Raw genomic sequence first — 12390 nt, forward strand, 5'->3', positions numbered from 1 at the left:
TATCTCCCTCTCTGTGTAAATGCTTGGCATAGTATTCATGTCAGTACTTGACTCAAAAAATGGAAAATGTAATACACCACCCTGTCATTTCCCCAGTCTCATAGTCAATGCAGCTAGTCAGTCATGTGATTTACCCCACTGGGATCTGACCTTGCGTCCCTGTGAGCTAGGTTCTGGAAACTCCTAGCAACCAGAAGACAATAGTAGTCAATTACTCATATAAGGAGCGTTTATGGGAGCAGAAGTGAGAGAGGCCAGAGAACATGATTGATGATATCCTTTATGAACAATTATCATGGAAATGTATTATTGGTTTATTACTGAGTCAGTTTTTAAACATGTATGTCTCTCTCTCTCTCTCTCTCTCTCTCTCTCTCTCTCTCTCTAGGATGAAGGAGGTGAGTAGGAGTAAGGAGTCGGTGCTGATTGAGGAAGAGAAGGACAAGTACCCTCAGCCTGTCTCCTCTCTGGACTTCATCCTGAACAACTCTTCCCTGGAACCTGGTCTGGAGTGCCACAGCCCGCGCCCTGACGACAACTACATAGTGCGCCCCTCCACCCCACCTGTGTAGCCCTACCCCACCCAATCGCCGTGGGAGACCCCCCCCCCTGCCCCTGGTGGGGAGTCTGACTGAATGCCTCAAGGCCTCTCCTTTGTTCTCCTCTGTTCTAGCTCGCCCTGGTCTTCACAGCGCACCGTAAAACGCCTGCTGCTGCCTCTCTCCTTTTAACTTCTTCCATTTCTCCTCGTCCCCGGGGGTTGTGCTAGAGACAAGTTTGAGACGCTTTGTTACAACGTGGGATCTGTTACTTTAGGACTGTGAACCTTTCTGTGTATCTGCACTTAGCCTGCCTGCTTCCCATCAGCCCACAGTGCAGGAAGGAGGAAGAGGAGTCTGCCTTCTCAGCCTGTCCCAGGGGTTCATCTATGTGCTGCTGGTCTTCTCCATACCCCACTGTGATATCCACACCACAGGAGGATGGTGGCACCTTAATTGGGGAGGACGAGCTCGTGGTAATGACTGGAGCAGAGTAAGTGGAATGGTATCAAGTACATTAAACACATGGTTGCTATGTGTTTGATGCCATTCCTTTAGCTCCATTTCAGGCATTACTATGAGCCGTCCTCCCCTCAGCAGCCTCCACTGATCCACACATACAGATACCTATAGATACCTATAGACCTACAGTGCTTTCAGAAAGTTTTCATACAGTTGAAGTCGGAAGTTTACATTTACTTATGTTGGAGTCATTAAAACTTGTTTGTCAACCACTCCACAAATTTCTTGTTAACAAACTATAGTTTTGGCAAGTCGGTTAGGACATCTACTTTGTGCATGACACAAGCCATTTTTCCAACAATTGTTTACGGACAGATTATTTCACTTATAAGTCACTGTATCACAATTCCAGTGGGTCAAAAGTTTACATACACTAAGCTGACTGTGCATTTAAACAGCTCGGAAAATTCCAGAAAATATTATGGCTTTAGAAGCTTCTGATAGGCTAATTGACATCATTTGAGTCAATTGGAGGTGTACCTGTGGATGTATTTCAAGGCCTACATTCAAACTCAGTGCCTCTTTGTTTGACATCATGGCAAAATCAAAATAAAACAGCCAAGACCTCAGAAAAAAGTCTGGTTCATCCTTGGGAGCAATTTCCAAATGCCTGAAGGTACCACGTTCACCTGTACAAACAATAGTACGCAAGTATAAACACCATGGGACCACGCAGCCGCCATACCACTCAGGAATGAGATGCGTTCTGTCTCCTAGAGATGAATGTATTTTGGTGCGAGAAGTGCAAATCAATCCCAGAACAACAGCAAAAGACCTTGTGAAGATGCTGGAGGAAATGGGTACAAATGTACGTATCTATATCCACAGTAAAACAAGTCTTATATCGACATAACCTGAAAGGCCACTCAGCAAGGAAGGAGCCACCGCTCCAAAACCACCATTAAAAAGCCAGACTACGGTCTGCAACTGCACATGGGGACAAAGATCGTACTTTTTGGAGAAATGTCCTCTGGTTTGATGAAACAAAATTAGAATTGTTTGGCCATAATGACCATCGTTATGTTTGGAGGAAAAAGGGTGATGCTTGCAAGCCAAAGAACACCATCCCAACCGTGAAGCACAGGGGTGGCAGCATCATGTTGTGGGGCTGCTTTGCTGCAAGAGGGACTGGTGCATTCACAAAATAGATGGCATCATGAGGTAGGAAAATTATGTGGATATATTGGAGCAACATCTCAAGACATCAGTCAGGAAATTAAAGCTTGGTCGCAAATGGGTCTTCCAAATGGACAATGACCCCAAGCATACTTCCAAAGTTGTGGCAAAATGGCTTAAGGACAACAAAGTCAAGGTATTGGAGTTTCCATCACAAAGCTCTGACCTCAATCCTATAGAAGATTTGTGGGCAGAACTGAAAAAGTGTGTGCGAACAAGGAGGCCTACAAACCTGACTCAGTTACACCGGCTCTGTCAGGAGAATGGGCCAAAATTAACCCAACTTATTGTGGGAAGTTTGTGGAAGGCTACCCGAAACGTTTGACCCAAATTAAACAATTTAAAGGCAATGCTTTCAAATACTAATTAAGTGTATGTAAACTTCTGACCCACTGGGAATGTGATGAAAGAAATAAAAGCTGAAATAAATCATTCTCTCTACTGTTATTCTGCCATTTCACATTCTTAAAATAAAGAATAAGACAGGGATTTTTTACTCTGATTATATGTCAGGAATTGTGAAAAACTGAATTTAAATTTATTTGGCTAAGGTGTATGTAAACTTACGACTTCAACGGTATCTCTTGACTTAAACCACATTTTATTGTGTTACAGCCTGAATTCAAAATTGATTAAATAGATTTTTTTCTCACCCATCTACAATTAAATGTACAATATCAAACAAGATAATATAAAATCATAAGACAGTTATGTATATTCTTCTGTATATCAAATTATATATACATGAACTTAATTTCCTTTAAAGACTCAGACATTAGTTTGAATCTAAATATTGCACAATGTTCTCATTTGTGAGGTCTTCACACAATACCCCATAACGACAAAGTGAAAACATGTTTTTAGACATTTTTGCAAATGTATTGAAAATGAAATACAGAAATAACTCATTCACATCATTATTCACACCCCTGAGTCAATACTTTGTTGAAGCACCTTTGGCAGCGATTACAACTTTGAGTCGTTCTGGGTAAGACTCTAAAAGCTTTCCACACCTGGATTGTGAAACCTTTTCCCATTATTATTTTCAAAATTCTTCAACCTCTGTCAAGTTGTTGATCATTGCTAAACAACCACTTTCAGGTCTTGCCATAGATTTTCAAGTAGATTTAAGTCAAAACGGTAATTAGGCCTCTCAGGAACATTCACAGTCTTCTTGGTAAGAAATTGCAGTGTAGATTTGGCCTTGTGTTTTAGGTTTATCCTGAAAAACTCCCCAGTCCGTATCGATTACAAGCATACCCATAACATGATGCAGCAACCACTATTCTTGAAAATATGGAGAATAGTGTTGTATTGGATTTGCCCCAAACATAACAATTTGTATTCAGGACAAAAAAGTTAATTGCTTTGACAGGTTAGTATTGTGAAGTAACTACAATGTTGTTGAGCCAACCTCAGTTTTCTGCTGTGACAGCCATTAAACGCAGTAACCGTTTTAAAGTCACAATTGGCCTCTTGGTGAATTCCCTGAGCAGTTTCCATCCTCTCCAGCAACTGAGTTAGGAAGGATGCCTGCATCTTTGTAGTGACTGGGTGTATAAATAATGACTTCACCATGCTCAAAGTGATATTCAGTGTCTGCTTTTTCAAATGTTTACCCATCTGCCAATGGGGGCCCTTCTTTGAGAGGCATTGGAAAACGTCCCTGGTCTCTGTAGTTTAATCTGTGTTTGAAATTCACTGCTCGACTGAAGGGCCTTACAATTATCTGTATGTGTGGGTTACAGAGATGAGATAGTCATTCAAAAATAATGTTAAACATTATTATTACACACAGAGTGAGTCCATGCAAGTTATATGACTTGTTAAACAAATTTTTACTCAAGAACTTATTTAGGCTTGCCATAACAAACGGGTTGAATACTTATTTCATTTAATCCATTTTAAATTCAGGCAGTAATACAAAAAAGTGGTAAAAGTCAAGGGGTGTGAATACTTTCTGAAGGCACTGTATGCAAACCTAAAGACAGGCTCAGGTATTCCTATGATCTACTGTGAACAACACTAAGAAGTACAACAGAATCCAGATGTATAACACATGAAATGTAGTGGTAGCAGGTTATACTGTTGTGTAAATTAAAAATGTGTAACTATGGGGATAAAACATGTAACAGAGAAAGAAAATAGGTTGGAGAATTGAGGCGTTTCTTGTTTTACTATTTTATTTCTGTACAAATGTTTTATAGAATAGCAAACTGGAAAGTAAATGTGCTATTTTATTATATTAAGTAATAATTATTGTGTTTTCTTTTAGTTCGTAGTATGAGGTTTAATAAACATTCTTATCACAAAGTTGGTATTTTCAAGCATGTATTACTCAGCTTGACTTTAGCTAATGCTCACGTTTTTAAAAGGCACCTGTCGGACAGATTATCGGAACGATTCGTGAATAATTGAATCTGCCAGTTTGAAAAGATTTCTCACTTGAGTACTCAGATCCCCAGTCTTCCCAGTGAACATGTTTAAAATATATATATTTTTCCCATTCGCCTCAGAGAGAAGAAAGGGTTGAGACTGTAGATGGGTATTGGCTCAGTCTGAGTAGTAGTAGTTTCAACAGCCCAAGTCCCAATGCACTCTGAATAGGGTTAAGGTATGAAGGGAACAGGGCAAAACGGAGAGTAATACCACACTGCATTGGATTTAACACTACTTCTCTACCGTGAAGGCATTTTAAATGAAAAGTCCGATTTGGATTCCTTCCCATCCCGATATGGGCCCGTTCATGAGGAAAACCTAACTGTATATTATTGTTATGTCCTGAGTGCAAAAAGGAAATGAGATGATACAAGAGAGCCACATGGACAAAGCGCGTTAAAAACATGAGCTTGGATTAGAATTCCACATGAAGCGTGTGTCTAAGAAAGCACTAGTAAAATAAACCGTGCATATTTATTTAGGTTTATATTATACGTTGTCGCTTATTAATCCAGATCAAATGTTCTCTTAAATATGTCACACTGAAGAGTTAACCAAAGGATTTGTACCCTCTGCCTGCTTGATAACAAGATATGGAACATTCCGGTTTTTAATTCCAGATTTATATGCTGTTTCCACTGCTGTATACACTTTAATTACATTAGGAAAGATGAAGGAATTTACTGTTTGTTAGCAGGAATGTTTAGAATAGAAAGCTTCTGCTACTGATCCATTTTGTTACACTAAAAGTGTTAGTGAAGCTTGCAGGGCAGGCTACAGGAATCCTATGTGTTATCCAGGCTGGTCACAATACACTGGTCACTGAGAGTTATGTTATCTACTTTCTCACGTTTAGCCTGTAATTACCTTTAAAAACAAGGCTGTTACAGATTTAAGGGGAAAGTATCAGGATGAAGAGTTGAAATGTTTGGAAAAATATGCATCTTTGGTTAAATAAAACTTCCAGTGACACCAGCTAGTCTTTCCTTACAAATAGGAGGAATTGATCGTTTGTGTGTGTTAAGCTACTACAATGTGCCAATACAATACATTATTCATTAAGGTTTATTATGAATCCTGTCTCTAAACCCCGAAATCCTGCCAAATTATGTTTGCGTTGTTAATGTGGACTGACTGGGTCTTGTGTTCAATGTGGAGGGGAAAAGTATATGCACTGATATTTTCTATCAAATGTCGATTTTTGTCATCTAAATGTATTTTATTATTAACCAAGCATAAGAAGTGAATAAATGAATAAAGATCTATATATTTATAAATTACTTCTAGTCCACTCCTATTTTTTTCTGAAGATGCTAACATTGTTTAATATATTAACCCTCTGCTTTTTTTAGGACATGATCCTCTTTAATCTGAAGTGCTGACACCATAGGTAATCAGCACCATTTTGAACACATATCAGCAGAAAACAATATTTGTTGCACAACTTGTCTGTGGCTGGGAATGTGGAGATGGGTGAGACGTGTATCCACTGTATGTGTTTGTCATCAGAAGGCTACACTCCGCTGGTCCTGCTCCTTAACCAGCGAGACACGCTTCCTGAGCGGGGCAAGGTGTCGGCAGCCTGTCTGTCAACGGGACAATGCCCCTCGGAGCAGGAAAGGAAGGGGCCCTTAATCATCCTGGTCACGACCGGAGGACGCCACCCCGCAGTGAGCTTCCTATGGGGCCACACTGCCCCCCCGACCCCCGTTACTGGCACAGGGTGTGCCCACTGGGAACGCCACATGGAACGGGTTGTGCTCTCCACTGTCTCCGCTCATCACTCTGGTTTACACTGATTTACGGTATTTAAAGCTAGGTGAACATGAATATTTACCACAACACTCACTGTGAGACCAAACCAGTGAATTATTGAAACCTCAAGCCAAGCAGGTCAGCTCCGATGTAAACTGATTCCAGAATATGGAATGTAAATAAACATGGGAAGCATGCTGGGGATGAGGAACCATCATTCTTTGGCTACAAACACAACAAGGCGTGCTTCTTTACTCAAACAACTAGTAGTTTTCCACACACAGACACAAGCAGGAAAACCTCACTGGTCCTTTCTTCAGGGGCTGGTCACTAGACAGACTCCTCTCTTGGGAGCACTAAGCAGTCATAACTTCTGAATAAGGTCGAATAAGAATCTCCAAAGACAATTGACTTTGCAAAAACTGCATTGGACACCAATAATGTGCAGAATATTGATCAAATATGATCATGACATATACTATAGAGTATGAATATAGAAGCTGTATTCTCTTAATTAACATGCATCCGTAAATCCTGGATGACATTATAATATAGGCCGAATTCAATGCAACAACAACGCTGCAATAAATGAACTACAGTGCCTTCAGAAGTTATTCACCACCCTGGACTTTATCCACATTTTGTTGTGTTACAGCCTGAATTTAAAATGTGTTTTTTTTTTGTCATTGGCCTATACGTAAAACCCCATAATGTCAGTGGAGTCTTTTGTTATCAATTAAAAATGAAAAGCTGAAATGTCTTGAGTAAATAAGTATTCAACCCCTTTGTTATAGCAAGCCTAAATAAGTTCAGGAGTAAAAATGTCCTTAACAAGTCACATAATAATTTGCATGGACTCACTCTGTGTGCAATAATAATATTTGACATGATTTTAGAACAACTACCTCATCTCTGCACCCCACACATACAATTATCTTTAAGGTCCCTTAGTTGAACAGTGAATTTCAAACACAAATTCAACCGCAAAGACCAGCAAGGCTTTCCAATGCCTCACAAAGAAGGGCACCTATTGGTAGATGGGTGAACATTTTAAAAAGCATACATTGAATATCCCTTTGAGCATGCTAAAGTTATTAATTACACTTTGGATGGTGTATCATTACACTCAACCTTCCTAACTCAGTTGCCGGAGAGAAAGAAAACCTCTCAGGGATTTCACCATGAGGTCAATTGTGACTTTAAAACAGTTACAGAGTTTAATGGCTGTGGTAGTTGAAAACTGAGGATGGATCAACACCATTGTAGTTACTCCACAATACTAACCTAATTGACAGAGTGAAAAGAAGGAAGCTTGTACAGAATAACAATATTCCCAAAACATGCATCCTGTTTGCAGCAAGGCACTAAAGTAATACTGCAAAAAAATACCACTCCATATTTTCCAGAAAAGTGGTAGCTGCATCATGTTATGGTTAAGCTGTAACGGCGTTCTTCGTTTGTCGCAAGAAAGTCGGACCGAAATGCAGCGTGTTGGTTACTCATGTCTTTAATGAAACAAATGACGATACATGAAATAACTTATAAATACAAAACAACAAACGGAACGTGAAAAACCTATACAGCCTGTCTGGTGAACACTAACACAGAGACAGGAACAATCACCCACGAAATACAAAGTGGAACCCAGGCTACCTAAATACGGTTCCCAATCAGAGACAACGAGAATCACCTGACTCTGATTGAGAACCGCCTCAGGCAGCCAAGCCTATACAACACCCAGACTCAGCCGCAATCCCAAATACTACAAACCCCAATACGAAAATACAATATATAAACCCATGTCACACCCTGGCCTGACCAAATATATAACGAAAACACAAAATACAATGGCCAAGGCGTGACATAAGCTTGTAATCGTTAAGCACTGTGGAGTTTTTCAGGATAAAAAGAAACACACAGGCAAAATCCGAGGGGAAAACCTGGTTCAGTCTGCTTTCCACCAGACAATTGGAGATTAATTCACCTTTCAGCAGGACAATAATTTCAAACACAAGGCCAAATCTACAATGGAGTTTCTTACCGAGACAACGTTGAATGTTCCTGAGTGGCATAATTACAGTTTTGACTTAAATTGGCTTGAACATCTATGGCTGTCTAGCAATGATCAACAATCAACTTGACAGAGCTTGAATTATTTATTTGAATGAGCAGATATTATACAATACAGGTGTGGAAAGCTTTTAGATTCTTACCCAGAAAGACTCACAGCTGTAATCGCTCAGGGGGTATCAACTCAGGGGGTTGAATACTTATCTAATCAAGTTATATTAGTGTTTTATTTTTCATAAATTGTTTTTCAAATGTTAACATTTGTCTTCCACTTTGACATTACAGAGTATTTTGTGTAGGTTGTTGACATTTAAATCCGTTTGAATCCCAGTTTGTAACACAACACAATGTGGAAAAGGTCATGTGGTGTGAATACTTTCTGAAGGCACTGTATAATGCAACGAATGGATGGATCTGGAATAAATATGTCATATCTGGAATCCAGAACTGCTTTGCCTTTCAAGACAGACACCAAATAAACCAAAGGAATGGAGTGGTGCTGGTCTTTCAGAACAGAGCCTCTCCAATGAAAACATCCATCGTGAACGTACAATGAAAAAGTGGTGTTGCCCCTCAAACAACTTTACTCAAGGTCATGTTGTTTGCCTGGTAATCTGAAATATGACTAATGAAACAGCTAGACAGATATGACACAATAAAACATAAATCTGCCATGTGATGTACCCAGGGCAGGATATCAGGAATGTGATGAAACATCATTAATACAATGCGTTGACTGTAACTTACCCTACTATAACCAAAACGAGCGTATCCCCTCTGATGAGTCAGAGTTTGTGTGCTGCCCAAGGTAACAACGGCCTCTGCAACAACACCAAAACGGACCTGGGGGAAAAAAACAACATCCCGTTTGCATCTAATTAAAGGGCGTCACCTATTGAGCTCTGTTTTCATTTCTTTCCTTTGGAAAATGGTATTTGCGGAAAAAAACTCCCTCCCCAGCGTTCCCACTTCCACAGCTCCTTCCCAAGACAAACACAGCACCCCATAGCAGAATGCTCCATTAATCACTATAACAGAGGTGACATACTGAGGGCCTTCTTGAAACCATGCCAAAACACATTCCGTTAATCAGGGGGAAAACAGCACAGATTGAACTCCTATCATGTGCAGATTTGAAGCCATCCGCCACACAATAATGCCCAATAACTACAAAAAAAACCAACACAGGTTCCCCCCAAGCCCACTACTATACAATGCGATTCCCAGACCCCCTGCTCCAAGAAGGTGGACTGTAGGCCACGTCCAAACCTCCTCTCAACTAGAAGCAGAACAATGGGCCGGATGCTGTTTCCACAGTCAGACTAGCTGGAGCTTCACCCCACCTTTAAGCAGCAAGGAAGTATCACAGACCAAGTCAACAACAAGTGCATCGAAATAAATAAAGACTACCCCCGAAAATGGACTTGTGAACTCCAGGGGTGTGGAACAGAAGGTGTACTAGGGTGAGAAAGAAACACTGTGTATAAAGACCACCAGAGTTCCAACAAACATTAGCAGGTTCCTCTCCCAGCTGTGACAAACGTTTGGAGGTTAATTAAAGGGAACCTACATGAATTCGCTTTTTATATTATACTGAAACTCCTGAAATACATTTAGACTGCAGAGAAAATGCATTGCATCTGCAAGACTGTTTCAAGGCAGAATGAGGTCTAAAAATAAAAGACCTCCCTCCCCTTTATCATCTGATTCAGACCACAGAATCTCCAAAACACAGTAATACTATAACTGCATTGTCTTAAACAGACCTCCCCTGTTGCCTGACATGAAAGAGAATGGCCTGCAAATCAATGCAAGGCTAAACAAGGGATGGGATTACACATGAATTAATTCATGAATGAATGAACACAAGACCGCTGCAAGTGCTGGCACTGTTGCATTAGACCCAGACGAGTTGAGAAGAAACCAATCTGAGTTCACTACCACAGATCTGAGGACGGCCTCTTGGTGCTGACAGGCAACAGGAAGTAGTGATGTCCCAGCAGACGCAGCCAGCGGGGTCCGGGAAACCAGGATTAGTGCCGCAGCCTGCCATAAACATGTGTTTGTGCTCATAAATAGCCACGCCGTTTCTTTGAATTGATTATGGCAAAGTGGTCTCTGCATTTTTCCCATGCCTCTCTGATGGTTTCAGCACTGTGTTCTTTCTGTGTTCTCTGACCCCTTCCGATGCAGTCGTAACACGGGTGAGCAGATTTCACTGAGGTTTTCATTTGAATGACAGGGATATATATGCAAACAATTCTCTCTTGACATAATGGTTGGTATACTTCGTCAGATACATTTTCGGTGAGGACTTGGATGTTTTTGAGAGATCATGGAGCAACTCCATCATGTACAAGTCCAGTTCAGTCAGTCTGTAATATTTCTGAAAACTGTTTCCCCCAATGGCATGCCTGTCAGATACAAATTAAGACTGACACAGGCATTCCATTGTTCCACTCATCTGTTTTTCCAAATCTTTCTTTAAAATCCTAATTGCACTAGAAATACCACAACACCCCCTGGTGGCTCTCCTGGGAGCGATTCCAGAGGGCATAGAGGGAAGGGGTCAAAACTAGATTTTGCAGATTTTGCTCACAGCCACCATTAAAATCTATTACCCATAAATTGGTTAAAACCCAAGCCCCCAACAAATAACTCCAGGCTGCAAAAGGTTTGGGAACTGAATGAGATGGAAGAAATAACACATTCACTTAGATTACAAAGACCTACATTTATTAAAAGATGGAGCCCAGTAATGAGACTATTAATGGCATGAAATTACCCCCCCGCTGTTTTTGTTTACAATAAGGATTATGTCTGGCTTAAATTATTTCTGTTATGTTAATGCATCACCTTATATATTGAACTGCAACAATTGGTGTTAATATTTGCCTGTTTTTAAATGTAAAAAATGACCACCCTAATTGAACTATGTCAATCTCATCTCTCTAATGCACAACACATGAATGGAAAGGAACCAAAATATAATGAAATCTTTGTTTACATTTTTTTCAAGAGCATTCAGTCTTGAAATGAGCATGTTCTGCAATACATTTATAAAACACATTAAATCCAAATTGATTGGTCACATACACATATTTAGCAGATGTTATTGCAGGTGTAGCGTATCACATTCTATCCAGAGCAACAATGGCCTAGTATTTAGGCACAGCTATTTGATGGAATTCAATACTTTGTCAGTAGCTTGTTGTACTTGATGAATACAGCCTGTGAATAAGTTGTTTCTCTCACTTAAAATAGTGTACAGTAAGTTTAATCACTCTATGACTAGGACAGGAGTTAATGGGAGTGCAGCTGTTGATACACACACAGTAAGTACATTGTGCTCTTCAACTTGAAGCTTCCTGCACACGTTTCCTCTCTAAAAATCCTTTAGTTCTTTAAAAAAAAGGCATCTCCTGTCCTGTAGACGCACAAAATGTTCACTGTAAATCTTATGGTAACACAGTGGGCTGTTTCAACAAGCTAGCAAAACACCCGTTTCTGTTATCTCCTGACCAAAATGATTGAAATACTTTAACCTGAGTTGGGCTTCAACAAGCATCCTGTTTGAACTAGAGAGTGCAGGTGAAGACGTTACATCCCATCAACAAACTGAGAACCACTGTCTCTTGCTCTATCAGCGTCATATGGGTCAGTCAGAGCGGAATCTGTAGAATTTAAAGGTCACAAGGTCATGTTTTGGCACTTATCCTGCAGTGAATTCCTGGGGTCCATCTCAACAACATCTGGACTTATGCAACCAACTAAAAACTGGTGCTTCTCCAACCTCATGTCACTGCCTTTAGAATCATTTCTTGTCAATATTGTGACGGTTGGAGATATGGAAGCAGAAACATACTGTAATATGACTCTATTGGACCTG

At 40.2% G+C, this 12390-nt stretch overlaps 1 protein-coding gene across 1 annotated transcript in view; it reads left to right on the forward strand.

Annotated features, from left to right (window-relative positions):
• The window catches only part of LOC135526343 (vascular endothelial growth factor receptor kdr-like), a 75267-nt gene extending 69311 nt beyond the window's left edge, over positions 1–5956 (forward strand). The window contains exon 30 of the mRNA XM_064954650.1: positions 389–5956. The gene's annotated coding sequence lies outside the window, so the exon portion shown is untranslated. The remainder of the gene's footprint in view (positions 1–388) is intronic.
• The last annotated feature ends 6434 nt before the right edge of the window (positions 5957–12390 follow it).

Source organism: Oncorhynchus masou, chromosome 32, assembly GCF_036934945.1.
Source record: "Oncorhynchus masou masou isolate Uvic2021 chromosome 32, UVic_Omas_1.1, whole genome shotgun sequence".
NCBI lineage: Eukaryota > Metazoa > Chordata > Actinopteri > Salmoniformes > Salmonidae > Oncorhynchus > Oncorhynchus masou.